This window comes from Trichosurus vulpecula, chromosome 4 (genome assembly GCF_011100635.1).
Source record: "Trichosurus vulpecula isolate mTriVul1 chromosome 4, mTriVul1.pri, whole genome shotgun sequence".
Lineage (NCBI taxonomy): Eukaryota > Metazoa > Chordata > Mammalia > Diprotodontia > Phalangeridae > Trichosurus > Trichosurus vulpecula.
The window spans coordinates 340,212,427-340,226,250 of record NC_050576.1 but is presented as its reverse complement, the minus strand read 5'-3'; the positions used below and the strand labels follow the sequence as shown (position 1 = coordinate 340,226,250).

Sequence of the window (13,824 nt, the reverse complement as noted above, 5' to 3'; positions counted from 1 at the left end):
GATGCTGCTTCTCTTGAGTACCAAAGTCTTGTCTACCAAGCCAAGTGCCTGTGATTGGTCCCTTCCACCTAGTGTCAGATTCTTCTGATGCTGTGTGGACTTCTGGCTACTGCCAAACTGAGCCAGATACCCCACCTCTCTATCCAGACTTACTGTTCTTCCCATGAATAGGGCCTTCCTATTCAATCCCTACAGGTCTGTTGGCTCTCCAGAGTTCTGCACATCACTATCTTTTATTCATTTTTCACCAAAGAAATAGCTCTATGAACATTCCTAATACTGTCAGGAAGGTGCCAGAGAAACAGCAATTGAATTTCCTATGGCTGAGGAGCATAACTAATCAATGAGGGCAAGAAATACACCAGGTGACCTGGGGAGTATAGGGCATGGGGAGAAGAAGGAAGAAGACTATCTCAGTACAGCAGTTGGTCCTAGGCTATCCCCACCAGGATTTGAGTTGAGGTGGCGACTGATGTGGAGACAGTGGTTTTGCTTCACCTGACACATGCCACTCCCTATTTCTTCTTCAAAGTGCATTGCTGCTTCAGCTAGGCTGGTTTGCTTGCCCCACAGATGGCCACTGATCAGAATAGTTACTGAAGAAGTAGAGGCTTCAGATGTAAATAACATTTTCCAAAAGTTTGTGAGTTATGAAACTGCCCCTTTCATATGTGGGCATTTCATTTGTTGGAAGAGGCAGAAAAAAGGATATTTTTATGACAAAAGCAGCTTCAGACAGTTCTGAGTACCTGAGAGAAAACTACCCCTCAGATAAATGTAGTGAGAGGACCTCTTTGAAAGCAGCTCAAAGGCACCAGTACAGATGGAAGATGGAGGGGACTGCAGGGCATTTTCCATTAGCCCAATTACATACAACTATTTTCTGGGTTGAAGCAGATGACAAAAATTACAAATCAAAGATTATGGAAATGCTGCATATACATTATTTGTTATTCCTGATCGATACTGGTTTTTATTTTTGTCTCTGTTCAAGAGGAGGCCCTGATTTAAGCCACTGGAGCCCATAGGCCAGATGAAGAGCTAAGATGATGAGAAGCCAGAGATCAGAAAAATGAGAAAATATAGCAGCCAGCCACCTGAAGAGAGAAGCTCACTGTGAAGATTGCCACCTGTTCCTTGAACTGAGCAGAGTAGAAGAGAATCAGAAAATAAGAACAGAGACCTTGAGCTGAATCAGCTGAGAGAGCTAAATGAAGCTAGCTAGGCTCTGCAGTAGCAGGGAGCTCATTGGAGAAGGGCTAGCTAGACTTACTGTCCTTTAGCACCATTTACAGTCAGAAAGATAAGAAAACCCTCAGGGGTTCAATTGCCTTCTATAGGCCTCTCTGACTGGAGATGGAGAAACTATTCAGAGCCCCACAGCATAAATATGAGGAGCTTTGCTGTTCTCAGGCTTAAGCCTTAGAGTGCATAGTTCTGGGGTGAACTCCTTGTCAGAGAAATAGTTTAACAGAACTTCAGCTTTCCACGAAGGGAGCGGCCCTGGAAAGTGGCAGTCCTCAAGAATAGGGCTGCTCCTTTACTGAAAGACTTCAATGTTGCTACTTTACAACAAGAACAAAAAGCATAACCAATCAAACAATAAACATTTATTTATTAAATAACAACTAAGGCTCTGCACTAAGCACAAGGAATACAAAAAGAGGCAAAAGACAGTCTCTGCCCTCGAAAAGCTTATACTCTAATGGGGGAGACAACATATAAACAAACAGATACAAACAAGCTATACACAGCATAAATGTTATAGTTTGTCCTTCATTTTCGAAGATGACCAGTGACATCACGGGGTGATGTCTTCACTTACCCATGAATTGGATTTAAGTGAGGCAGAGTTGCCCAAAGTTCTCAGCCTCATTCTCTCTTCCTGAGTTACCCAAGTCCAGTGCAAGACAAAAGTCAGGATGACTGGTGATGGCCCAGGATGAAGATGTCTGACCAACCCCTAAGTGTTCCACAGCTCCTAAGTGTTTCAGCTGCCTTCATGATTGTTCTCATCTGCACATTCACATGCTTGGAGTGAACAGCTCCCTAACTCACTGACAGGTCTGAGGCCTGTGGGTTACCCTCAACCTAGTTTAGCCTCATCTGATGAGGTGGTTATCGGGGTTGCAGCCTTTACATACGCAACCACTTCTGGAGCCACAGATAAGAGTTGGGTGAATCAAGTGGTCACCGAAGATGGATGAGCAGCCCTGAAAAGGGCTCAGCAAGCCCTTGCACCAGAGATGCTAGTCCTCTTTAACACCCCATACATCGCACAAGATAAATAGGAAATAATTAACAGAGGGAAGGCACTAGAACTAAGAGATGTTGGGAAAGGCTTCCTGAAAAAGATGGGATTTTAATTGGAATTTTAATTGGGTCTTCAAGGAAGCAAAGGAAGCCAGTATTCCAGGTATGGAAGAGAGCCAGAGAAAATCCCCAAGGCTGAGAGATGGAGAACAGTCAAGAGGCCCATTTCACTGGATCAAAGAGTAAGTGAAAGGGGAGTAAGGTGTAAGAAGACTGGAAAAGTAGGAGGAGGCAAGGTTATGAAGGTCTTTGAATGCTGAACAGAGAATTTTGTAAGTGATCCTAGAGGACCACACTGTTTTGATATCCCAAAAGTATCAGAGAAGTGGTTTTGTCCAGCAGAAGCCTAGAAAGTCATAGAACAGAAATAAGTGAAGCATAAGGGATACCTTTCTCAACAAAGACTACTGTCATCCAAGCCTACAGACCAGAATGATGAAGTACCCTGAGCAACTGGGTTTCCCTATTCCTGTACTTCACTGCTAGGTTTGTGTGTTCTTTCTCTACCCCGTAGACATTATGTGCATTTGTGGGAGAGTGTAACACCTGTTTACAAGTGAACTGTTATATTTTGATTATTTCTACTTTTGCCTTCTAGTAGTATTACAATTCTTATTTTGCCATATTATCTCTAATGTCTCATGGTTCATGTAAATGGTATCACTGTGACTGATTTTATATAAATGAATATATCAGTAAGGCAAGATTCATGACCTCGAGGATGACTATGAACATGCCCAAATGGTTCAGAATCTCAAAGTACAAGAAATTCTCTAGGTAGAAGGCAGAGGAAGTATAACATTTATTTAGACACAAGAGAACCCAATCCCGGGATCAGTAATTCCAATTCCATATAGTAGCAATAATATTCCAAAGCCAGTAAGTCCGCCTCAATGTAACAACAAGGAAATTCTAACACAATATTATAGCAAGGACCCAAGTCATCCTGTAACCTTCTCCCCTGCTAGGGACTTCTTGTAAACAGTCACTCACAAATCCTAACTCTCCACTTTGCACTCTTTTCTGCAGCTCTGTAGACTCCAAGTTCCTGCTCCTTCTCCTTGGGCTGAATTCTGATTCCTATAGCTCTCACTGACTCAATGTCCTCTTGATGTCTGCTTCTGCATCCTGCTCATCTCAGTTCTGCTGCTCTTAGTTCTGGACTCTCTTTTTATACAGTCCTAATGGGTATCTGATTGACTAGAACTCAGTGCACATACCTTTGGCTCTGGTCTTAGCAACTCCCTTTAGGGCCCTGAGGGCTTCACACCCACATCCCATTAACTAGCAAAAGGGTATGGGCCTGGGGGCTCACACTTGGTTAGTGAAAGGGTGTGGGCCTGCTTCTCATCAGGCCTCCCTTTGTTGGCCCCACCTGAGGCCTTACTGATTGGCCTTACAATGAAAAACATACCAATGGGAACTCATGAGTTAAAATGGTATTAAGAGTATATTGCTTCCCAGTATAACCAAGGACCCTCAGAGTTGTGTAGTAGCAGTGTGGTCATGCCTGTGGCTGGTTCCCCACTCATAAAATCAGCTTCCCTCCTCCAGACATGCAAATATGTATACAGGTGAGTGAGCAAGCTGAGAGAGAGAGAAAGAGAGAGAGAGAGAGAGAGAGAGGAGATACAGGTGCCATATCATTATGCCCAGACTACAAAAGCAGAAGGGAAAAGAGAGATCAAACAGCAATCGACTGAGTAATATGGTCAAGGAAAAGCACTTTATTTTTTGGGATTGGGAAGACCTAAGAATGTGTTTAAGTACATGGAAATGAGGCAATGGCAAAGGTGAAATTGAAGATCCATGTTGGGGTGGGTGAGGAAGAAATGTTTAATAAAAGAGGTCCTGGATAAGTTGGGAGGAAATGAGTCATTGGTCCAAGTAAGGGGATTAAACTTAATTAGTAGTAAAATTATCTCATTTCTGACTGAAGGGAAGGTCCGAGGAAAGGATAATGGTTTCGAGAGGTTTTGAAGAATACATTAGAGAATATGAGAAAGTTCATGTTGGAAGGCTTCGAGCTCATCAGTGAAGTCACAGGCTAAGATCGGAGGTGTCAAACTCGAGGCCCAGGACTCCCAAGTGTGGCCAGGACCAGATGAAAATTTAATTGGGAAATGTTTAAAATAATAATAAATATTAAATAAAATTAAAATAGTATTATTTAATAAAATACATCAAAAATAATACAACATAGATATTATGTTGCGGCTTTCTAAGTCAATAGCTCATAGGGACCTATGTTGCGGCTTTCTAAGTCAATAGCTCATAGGGACCTATTTCTCTTTGAATTTGACACTACAGGGCTAAGTCACTTGCTGTATTGTGAGACTTGGATTTAGAATAGAAATAAGTAATAGAAAATGTTCAAATAGATGGAATGTCAACCTATAGCAATGGCCTAGCTATTAATAAAACGATAGTAATAGCTAGAATTTACATGGTGATTTAAGATTTGCAAAACACTTTATAAACATTATCTCATTTTATTATGTAACATAAATTTGTGGTCAGTGAAATCAGTTCAGTTTAATGACTTTTCCCCTCAAGATTCAATAATCTTGGACAGGGGGGCGGAACTTTTAGCCTGGAGGCCACATGTGGCCTTCTAAGTCCTCAAGTGTGGCATTTCAACTGAATCCAAGCTTCACAGAATAAATCCCCTTAAAAAAAGGATTTGTTCTGTAAAACTTGGACTCAGTCAAAAGTCCCCACCCAAGAACCTAGAAGACTGCATGTGACCTCGAGGCTGCAGGTTCCCCACCCCTGGTCTTGGAGGACCAAAGAACTGAGATGGTGAAGGTTACTAAAGGATAAGGATTCTGAGACTGAAGGAAGTAGTAAAAGTTAGGAGACAGGGATTCTTAGGTAATAACCACTAAATCAATAAATTGGAAAACCGTGAGATTAAGGGTAAATAGGCAAGTGAAGCCAGAGGGAAGGAGATGGGTTGAAAGCAGAGAAATAATCCAAGGAACCAAAGGTCATGAAAAGAGCAAAATAATGTATGCATGAAGTTGTCAGAAGTAGAAGAAGGTTATGGATAATAATCTTTATATAGCACCTACTATATTTCCAGGCACTGTGCTAAAGACTTTACATTATTTAATCCATACAACAACCATGGAATGTAGATGATAATACAAGTTCAAAGTTCCAGCTATTAGAGGTGGTGAAATTAGAAGAAGATGGTGGGGTCTGAGGTATGAGTATATTGGTGTTTAGTTGAGTCAAATGAGGAAGTGGAAGAGGATAAGGAATTGTGTGATCAGTGGCCAGAAGTGTTGTTGACATGAAGTATTATGGCAAGGGCTTGGCTGGAAAAGAAGACTATAAACCAATTACTAAAGTTATTTTAAAAGTTAGGGGAAAAATCCATAATTCAATAAACGACCACAATCAGGATGGAGAGAGTAGAGCCTAATTGGATTGCATTAAAACATATTAACTTATTTTTAAAATATAATATTAGTGTTGCTCCTTATATCTCCCAGTTAGTTGAGCTAAAGGGTGACTATCTACCTCGCCTACCTTCATGTTCCAGCTCTGGGCCTGGGCAGAACCCCTGACATGAAAATACCCAAAAAGCTATTTATCGTTCATGTAGATCTAGAGCTGGAAGGTGCCTTAGAAATCATCTAGATTAATGATTTCATTTTAAAGATGAAGAGAATGAGGCCTAGAGCAAGGAAATGACCCATTCAGGGTCATACAGGTATGAAGTTTTAGATTTAAGATTCAAATCCAGGCTCTTTGACAACAAATCTGGTATATTTCCCAGGATGGCGTGCGGCCTCCCTTAAAAGAGAAGCATTTACTAAGCACCTACTTTATGCTAGGTACCATGCTAAGTGCTTTACAAATTGTTGCTGTTGTTATTTGTCCTTCATTCTCAAAGAGGACCAGGACATTGGAAAGATGATGTCATGACTTGCAAGTGAATTGCATTCAAGTGAAGCAGGCAGGGCTGTGCCATCACCAGCCTCACTGTCTCCTCTGGAGCCATCTGGGTCCAGTGGCCAGATATGGATCAGGACAACTGTACTTTACAAATTAGCTGAGACTTGAAGGAAGCCAAGGAAGTCAGCAGAAAGAGATGAGGAGAGAGAGCGAGTTCTATGCATGAAGGACAGGAAGTGGAAATACCTAGAATCAGGAGATAAAGTGTCTTGTTCAAGGAACAACCATTGGAGACCAGTCTTTTTCTGCTATACTGTTTTAAGCTACACCAAGTTAGGCTTTCTACACTGTTTACTAGTCATTTTGTTAACCATGAGATTGTTCCTATTATAATAAAGGTAGATTGGATGCTCTAAAAGGCAACCAATCAACAAGTGTTTCTTAAGCAAGTCTTACGTGCTGAGCACTGTGCTGGAGAAACAAAGACAAAAAAAATTAGTCCTTGCCCTTAAGAAGATTTTTGTTGTTATTCAGTTATGTCTGACTCTTCATGACCATTGGGGGTTTTCTTGGTGAAGATACTGCAGCAGTTTGCCATTTCCTTCTACATCTCATTTTACAGATGAGGAAACTGGAGCAAGTAGGGTTAAGTGACTTGCCCAGGGTCACATTGTGTGACCTAAGTGTCTGAGATCAGATTTGAACTCAAGAAGATGAGTTTTCCTGACTCCAGGCCCAGCACTCTATCCACTGCACCACCTAGCTGCCTTTCTTGAGAAGCTTACATTCTATCAGAAGAGCCAACATGTACACTTACAAGTATATAGAAAAGACATATGAAATCGATACAAGGCAATTAGAAAGGCGGTGGTTCTAACAGATGAGGGAAGGGGGTGGTACTAACAGATCAGGGAAGATCATAAGGTGACACAGGAGATGATATTTGAATGGTATGGTAGATCTGAAAACCTCACAGACTCAAGCATGGTAAAGAGGGAATGGATTCCAGACATGCAAGAGAGCCAGCATAAAGGTACAGCAGGTATGAATAACAGCAAGAATGTCAGTTTGGCTGAACAACAGTAACACTGAGGAAGAGGAGAGCCTCAAAATGGGGGCAAGGAGTGAAACTACGAAACTCTTTAAGGATGCCAGCTAATGATAAGTATGGTCCATTCATTGATATTAACAGTGAATATAACCAGAAACAAATTCAGGAGCTGGTGGTACTTCCATTTGTGATGCCAAGGATAGGGTAGATTAACCTCTACTTAACTGTTTGGACTAAGATTGTCCTTGCCTGTTCTCAGTCTAGAAAAAGGTTTTTTGTGTGGTAAAGTTTCCTAATTTATTCTATTCAAATACTAAAGAAAATATACTTCAAGCATTTTTCATGAATAATTATGCTATCGAGTGTAAGCCTACTTTTAGTCAGAATCATAGTTCTCACTCATATAGCACTTTATGGCCAGTCCTTTATCTGCATAATATAAATTGATCCCTACAAACAGCACCATGAGGTAGGTAAGACATTTTATAGATAAGAGAGCTGAGCTAAAGAAGTGATCAAGTGCTCAGGCTCAACTGGTCAATTACTCAAGGGCAACTCAGCACTCAGGGCACCTTATACTCCACCATGATGCCTTTCCAAACTGGACCAAGTCATTTGGTCAATAAGTATTTATGAAACATAACGCTAAGAATAGGGGATACAAAGAAAAAGAAAAATAAGGTCCCTGACTTCTGCTCTAGAAAAGCTCCCTTTCTTTGGGGAGTGATGTGAAAACAACTTTCTAGGTACAAAATATATACTTTAAAATAATCCCAAAAGGAACACATAGTGGAGGGAGCATGGGAAAGGAGACCCAGGAAAGGTTCCTTGCAGAAAATGGGGCTGGAGGTGAATCATCCAGGAAGCAAATGCATATGAAGAATGACAGCATTTTAGACATGATGAACTGTCAGTGAAAAGGCAAAAAGTGGAGAGATGTAGTGGTATGTGAGAACAGAAAAAAGGCAGGTGTTAATGGATCAAAAAGTATTTGAATGGGAGTAAAGAGTAAGAAAACTGAAAAAAAATAGAAAGGGCCAGTTTGCAAAGGGCTTTGAAAAGCAAACTGAGGCTTTTGTATTTAATTGTATTCTATTTAATACTGGAGTTAATAAACACCAGAGTTTATTGACCAGAGACATGATATGGTTCAAACTAAGCTTTAGTGCAAAGTGTAATATAATAGCTGAAGCTGAGTCCACAGTCACTACATATAGTTAAATAATTTTCTGGATAGTCAATCTAGGCTCAAGATCTGGAAGAAGTTGTCTAGATCACTCACTTAATCCAACCTTCTCCAGTAAGTAAACCGATGCCAGAGAAGTTCGGGACTTGGCAAGGTTACACAAGTAGTAGGCAGCAAAACCAGGACCTGAGTGTAAGGCTTATAGTTCCAAAGCAAGTGTGTTTTCCTCTGCCACAATACATTACCCTCATTTTTATTTGTCTTGGTTTTTCTTTATATTATTCAGACAATTGGCTTGATTCTCCAATTTCTTTTTCCTCTTAAGATACAGGTTTTGAGATGGCTGAAACCCCATATTTTATTTATTGTTTTATAAGTGGACAACAAAACTCATTTGTACTGATTTATCAATGTCTTTATTAATTTATTCAACATTCCTAGCGTGTGCCCTAGATAAAATGCCTAGCGCATGCCCCGGGCTGAGTGCTAGGGAAACACAAAGTTTAAGACCTGGTCTCTGCCCTCATTTAGCTTAGAAAAGAGCAAACAAATGAAATAATAATAGTAATGATATTAGTAGTTGTAGCTAACATTTTTATAGTACCTTAACATTTGCAAAGTACTTTATATCTCTTATTTCCTTTAATCTTCTCAACAATCCTGTAAGGTAGGTATCATTGCTATTCCCACTTCCAATGAGCCTCCTTGCCACTTAGTAATAATAGTCCAATAACAATAATAAAAAATAATTACCAACAACTTACATTATATAGTGTTTTAAGGTTTGCAAGTATTATCTCAGTTGATCCAAATCCATATAATTCTAATTCTAAGTAAAGTAAGTAAATGATTCTGTGGTTCAGCACCCATTCTCTGGGTCACTGCCTTTGCAATAACCACTATAATTGGGTTGAGGCTACTTGTTTGATATCTGGAGTTGCTGCTTCTAGTATACCACCCACAGGAATTGAAAGGCAAAGAGTGGAAAAGTCTTGTAAATTTTAGGTTAGAATTCCAAGCTATAATCAAAGAGTAGTAAAATTTGCAGAGAGAGATTCCAATGGTTTAGACATGAGTTTGTATCTAGACAAGCTCTACCAATTCTAGAGAAGAAACATAGTGAAATAGAACAGTTAAGGGCCAGAAATATTGTTTATGGTCTCTTTTTTAACATGATTAAGACCTGTCTTTTTCCTTTGCTTTTATTTATCAATCTATAAAATGAGAATCATAGAGATCATGTGAAAATTAAATAATGAGAAGAGGCAGAACCAAGATGGCAGAGAAAAGGCAGGGACTCCCCTGAGCTCTCCCAAATTCCTCTCCAAACAGCTTTAAATAATACCTCAAAACAAATTCTGGAATGACAGAACCCATAAAAGGACAAAGCAAAACAGTTTTCCAGCCCAAGATCACTTAGAAGTTCAGCAGAAAAAGTCTTTCTCATCAGGGTGTGAATGGAGTGCAGTTCACTACAGACCTCACCACCATGAGCCATGTCCCAGCAAAGCAGCATCAGGCCTTGGGGGCAACTGAATCAGCAGTGCCAGCAACAGCAGCTTCTGGAGCTCTCAGCCCACAGATGGTAAAAGGGAATTACAACCGGTCACAAGGAGATTGCAGGAGTCCCGTTGCTGGCACTGGGGGCAGGACTCCTTTGCATTGCTCATGCTCAGATCCTGGTCACAGTCCTAGGTCACAATCCCGGGGCAAGAAGGAGCACTAGTGTACCAAAGCTTGGGGCCACAGAGGAGAGAGGACACTGGTCAGAGTTCCATGGTGGTCTCCCACAGAATAGATCACAGACCAGAAGGTCCTTAGACCTTGGAAAAACTGAAAACTTACAGATACCCAGAACTAGCTCAGGAAAACAGCTGCACAAAAAAAACCTAAAGCTTGGGACAGTGCTTCCTCCATCACAGGAGCAAAGCACAACTTTCACATAAAGTTAGTCAAGAAATAGACTGGAAAATGAGCAAGCAAAGAAAGAAAAGATAAAGTTAGTTAAGAAATAGACTGGAAATGAGCAAGCAAACAAAAGATCCTGACCATAGAATGTTACTATGGTGACAGGGAAGATCAAAACACAACTCAGGAGAAGAGAACTAAGTCAAAACTGCTGCATCCAAAGTCTCAAAGAAAAGTGTGAATTGATCTGAGGCCCAAAAGGAATTTGTGAAAGAGCTCAAAATATTTTAAAAATCAAATATGAGAGGGAAAGGGAAATTGGGGCAAAGAAATGAGAAAAGTACAAGAAAGTCATGAATAAAAGAGTCAACAGCTTGGCAAAGGAAACACAAAAAAGAATACTGAAGAAAATAACACCTTAAAAAACAGAATAGGTCACATGGTAAAAGAGACACAAAAATCCAATGAAGAGAACTCCTTAACAAGCAGAATTGATCAAGTGGACAAAAGACATACAAAAAATCACTGAAGAAAAGAACTCGAAAAGTAGAATTGGCCAAATGGAAAAGGAGGTACAAATGCTCACTGAAGAAAATAATTCCTTAAAAATTAGAATTGGGCAAGTGAAAGCTAATGACTTTATAAGACATCAAGAAACAATAAAACAAAATTTTAAAAATGAAAAAAATATGAATGATTTCATTGGAAAAACAACTGACCTGGAAAATAAATCAAGGAGAGATAACTTAAGAATTATTGGACTACCTGAAAGCCATGATTGAAGAAAAGAGCTTAGACACCATCTCTCAAAAATTTTCAAGGAAAACTACCCTGAGATTCTTGAACCAGAGGGTTAAGTAGAAATTGAAAGAATCCACCAATCACCTCCTGAAAGAGCTCCCCAAATGAAAACTCCCAAAAATTTTACAGTCAAATTTCAAAACTCTCAGGTCAAGGAGAAGATATTGCAAGCAGCCAGAAAGGAAGAATTCAAATAGTGTGGAGCCACAGTCAAGATAACAAGATTTAGCAGCTTCTACATTAAAGGAGGGCTTGGGATATGATATTCCAGAGGGCAAAGGTGGTAGGATTACAACCAAGAATCACCTACCCAGCAAAACTGAGTATCATCCTTCAAGGGGAAAAAATGGATATTCAATGAAATAGAGAGCTTTCAAGCATTTCTAATGAAAAGATGAGAGCTGAATAGAAAATTTGACTTTCAAATACAAGGCTCAAGAGAAGCATAAAAAGGTAAATAAGAAAGAGAAATCATAAGGAATTCAATAATTATGTTCCCACATGGAAATATATTTTTAACACCTAAGAACTTTCTCATTATGAGGGTAGTTAGAAGGAATATATGGTGACAGAGGGCAGTGAGTTAAATATTTTGGGATGATTATCTAAAAAAAACAAAATAAAATTTAAGGATAAAGAGGAATGCACTGGTAGAAGGGGAAAGAGAGAGGGAGAATAAAGTAAATTAGCTCACATAAAAGAAGCATCAAAGAGCTTTTGCAGTGGAGGGGAAGATGGGGAGGTAGAGGGGAGTGTGTTTGCCTTATTCTTATTAGAATTGGCTCAAAGAGGTAATAACATACACCTTACCCTATAAGAAACTAGGAGGGGAAAAGAATAAGAGAAGGGGGAGGAGGTGTTGATAGAAGAGAGGCTGGACTGGAGGAGGCAGTAGTCAAGAAAAACACTTTTGAGAGTCTGCAGAGGAGGAGCTCAGGGAACAGCAGACGTCACAGGGAACACACGTGCAAGTCACCTGCGGCTGCAGCCTGGGACCCACCATCCACCCTACCACCACCACCACCCCCTCTTTCTCCTCCCCCTTCCCCACCTGGCCCCACACAGGATAATGTGGATAATGTGGATAATCCTGGATAATGTGAATCCATGCTCTGCAACAAACTACTTAGGGTAGGACTTGACAGCAGGGCAGATTGAAAATCTTAGCAATGAACTCATTCAAAAAACCCAGCACATGTATGATCAAGTGGGATTGCAGAAGTTTGAAGAAGTATCCTATGACAGTACTCTCAAGGAGTTGGTTGCTAGGGAAGTGGAATATGCAGTTCAAAGAAACATTCTGCATTTCCCATAGCATGTCTCCCCCACTCCAAAGATATCCTAAAAGCCAGTATTGTCGCTGACAAAAAGCTCTCTGAGTTTGATGTTGAAGTAAGCAAGAGACAGGATGTGTACCAGAGGATTATCTGGCTGCAGGAGAAAGTTTCAGCTGACTCACTGAGGCCAGAAACCAAGAGATACCTGGGTTGGTTAGTTAAGCTTGGAAAATGGGATGGATTGTACCTCCCAGAAGAAACTCAAAAAAATTTTTAAAAAAACATTAAAAAGAAGCTAAGTGTCCTTCATATCAACTTCAACAAGAATCTGAATGAGGACACTACCTTCTTACGGTTCACCTAAGAAGAGCTGGGCGATATTCCTGAGGACTTTCTGAACTCCTTGGAAAAGACCAAGGATGATAATTTGAAAGTCACTCTCAAGTACCCTCATTACTTTCCTCTCCTAAAGAAGCATTATGTTCATGAGACCCAGATGAAGATTGAAGAGGCTTTCAACTGTATATGCAAGGAGGAGAAGTGTGAGGTCTTCTAGGAGCTAATGGATCTCTGGACTCAGAAGTCCAGCCTCCTAGGATTTAACACTCATGGCGACTACATCCTAGAGATGAATATGGCCAAAACAAGTGAAGAAGTCGCCACTTTCCTAGATGAACTGGCCCAGAAACTGAAGCCTCTTGGAGAAGAAGAGCGAGCCATCATTGTGGAGTTGAAAAAAAAGATTGTGAGAAGTGGACCCTGAATTTGAACAACTAGATCAATACCTGGGACATGCGCTACCACATGAATCAGGTGGAGGAGAACCATGATAATGTGGGCCAAAACCTGCTAAAGGAGTACTTCCCTATGCAAATGGTCACCAAGGGCCTTCTGGGCATATAACAAGAGCTCCTTTGAACTGGAAGTGAATGCCAAGATGTGGCATGAGGATGTGAACTTGCATTCTGTGAGAGATGTTGACTCAGGCAAAGTCAAACGAAAATTCCACCTTGACATATACCCCAGGAAGAGTCATACAGCCTGCTTTGGCCTACGGGCCTGATTTTCTCCTCAAGGATGGCAGCTGGCAGATCTCCATTGCAACCATGGTAGCCAACTTCACCAAACCTACACTGGATGCCCCCTCCCTGATGCAATACAATGAGGTGTAATGCACACACACACACACACACACACACACACACACACACACATTATTCGTTAGACATGTGTTAGTTATTTCCATATATTTGGATAGCAAACCTCTATTAAAGAAATTCGATGAATATATTTTTAAATCATCCAACTACCTCCCTTCTGATCCTAGACTCATTAATTTGTGCACTTTCATGTAATCAGTTATCATTTGTAATTGCCTCGAT

At 40.4% G+C, this 13,824-nt stretch overlaps 1 pseudogene; it reads left to right on the top strand.

Annotated features, from left to right (window-relative positions):
- Positions 1 to 12,243: 12,243 nt before the first annotated feature.
- LOC118847214 lies at positions 12,244 to 13,614 on the top strand (annotated as a pseudogene).
- Positions 13,615 to 13,824: the final 210 nt, after the last annotated feature.